General features: G+C 50.2%; 1 long non-coding RNA gene across 1 annotated transcript; it reads left to right on the plus strand.

Annotated features, from left to right (window-relative positions):
• The first annotated feature begins 596 nt into the window (after positions 1-596).
• On the plus strand, positions 597-1445 carry LOC115071597. Its single transcript, XR_003850696.1, has 2 exons — positions 597-745; positions 1091-1445. It is a non-coding gene; the product is annotated as an uncharacterized LOC115071597 (long non-coding RNA).
• Positions 1446-1802: the final 357 nt, after the last annotated feature.

Below are 1802 nucleotides of genomic sequence, written 5' to 3' on the forward strand. Positions count from 1 at the left end.
TCCTGGAACTCACTATGTAGACCAGGCTGGCCTTGAACTCACAGAGATCCACCTGCCTCTGCCTCCCGAGCCTGGAGATTAAAGGCGTGTGCCACCACGCCTGGCTAAACATCCACTTTTTAAAGCTGGGCTGCTTGTGACCTAAGTTCATTTTCTTAAGTGTTCTGTCACAGCAACAGAAGCTGACTAACCCTGAGCATCACACCCCAAGGGTACCAGGAGAAAGGGTGGGTGCCACAGAAGCAACCTGAAATTATTCTGGGGGCTTCGTTCTAGGGCAAGCTTGTCAGGAACATGCTATGTCAGAACCACCACCAACACAACTCTATCTTTCCATGATGTCAGAATTTATTAAATAATGATTAACTTACACGGTAGGGCAGCAATTTGCCAAGGAGTCTGGATTGCGTTGGCAGCTGAGGCAAACACAGGTTCTTTGATTCCAATCTTAGTTACTTATTAACCCTCAGATCACATATTACACATCACACAGTGAATGCGCCTATATCTATCTATCTAACATCTATCTGACTCTATATCTACTAGCTAACATCTATCTCTATGTCTACTATCTACCATCTGTCTGTCTGTCCATCTATCTAGGTTGTAGCCTGATATGGCTACAAAGGATAAAGAGGCCACTGCTAGGTTTGAAGAGTTTCAAAGAGGCCTAACTGAGGCAGGAATGGGAAGCTAACAGCAACGCAAGAGTCTCTTCAAGGGTCAGCTGCCCAGCCCTGCGGAGGTAAGGCTCAGAACACTGGAGGCTATAGACATAACATCAGGACAAACAGGCAGACAGATAGACAGCGGGTCCAGAGAGACAAATAAGCTCAAATAAGCTGAATAAGCCTTATCAGCAGGGATGGAGCAGAGCTGAGTTCTCTCAACCAGTCCCTTGACTCACCCAGCAGGGAGTCAGACAGCAGGTTAGACCTTTGCCATCACTGCAAGTGCCCTCCTCTGTGGAAGACATCCGTCTTCAGTCTGGTGTGTTTGATTAAGTTCTTAGGCCTGGCTTTCCTCCTGTGTGCTCCCATGGTCCCAATTTACTGTGATAAATCTATACGTTGTCACTTTTTACTTTTAGGAATAAGCTATTTGTGGAAGCCTCATGGGTGCTGCTGGACAGATGGGGTGTCGTTCACGTGTCTACCCAAATGCACAGCCATCCTCCATCCTCCCAGTAGAGTCAAAGCTGCCTGGAAAATAGAGTCTCTCAGGAAGGCACAGCCTGATTTCAGTGAAGCTCACATGGAACCTCTCATGGAGACACGCGGTTCCCCATTTTGACCCGGTGGGCACCACCCCAGTGTCCCACAGCCCTGTCTACTGACACTGAAGTCATGAGTCTCTCTCAGTTCTGTGTGTTGGGGGCTCCTGGCAGGGATTGCTGGCAGCTCCTTTACTTGTGTGAAGATGGATAAAGTGAGGTCTACTGCTGAGCCCAGTAGCCACTCAGGCAGCCCTGGAGGGAGGCCCAGGCCTCCTCCCTGACAACTCTGGTCTGGCTGGCTCAGGTAACAGGCAGCTTTAAGGAAAGGAAGTCAGGGAGGGATACCCAGGTGTGTCTGATTCCCAGGCAGAACCTGCCCAGTGTCTCCAAACAACAGATCCTGGCTCTGGCTCCACAGACCCCAGACCCCTCCCACACTGGTCCTGTCGCTTACACTATGCCAGCCTCACCCTGATATCTGCACGCCTGCCCACCAGCTGGTATGAGACGCTTCCATTGCCTGAGGGTACACACCCTCCACATCCCTACACTACTCACATCACCCAGGGATAAAACAACCCTCAGG

Source organism: Nannospalax galili, unplaced genomic scaffold, assembly GCF_000622305.1.
Source record: "Nannospalax galili isolate Female #2095 unplaced genomic scaffold, S.galili_v1.0 scaffold619, whole genome shotgun sequence".
In the NCBI taxonomy this organism is placed as follows: domain Eukaryota; kingdom Metazoa; phylum Chordata; class Mammalia; order Rodentia; family Spalacidae; genus Nannospalax; species Nannospalax galili.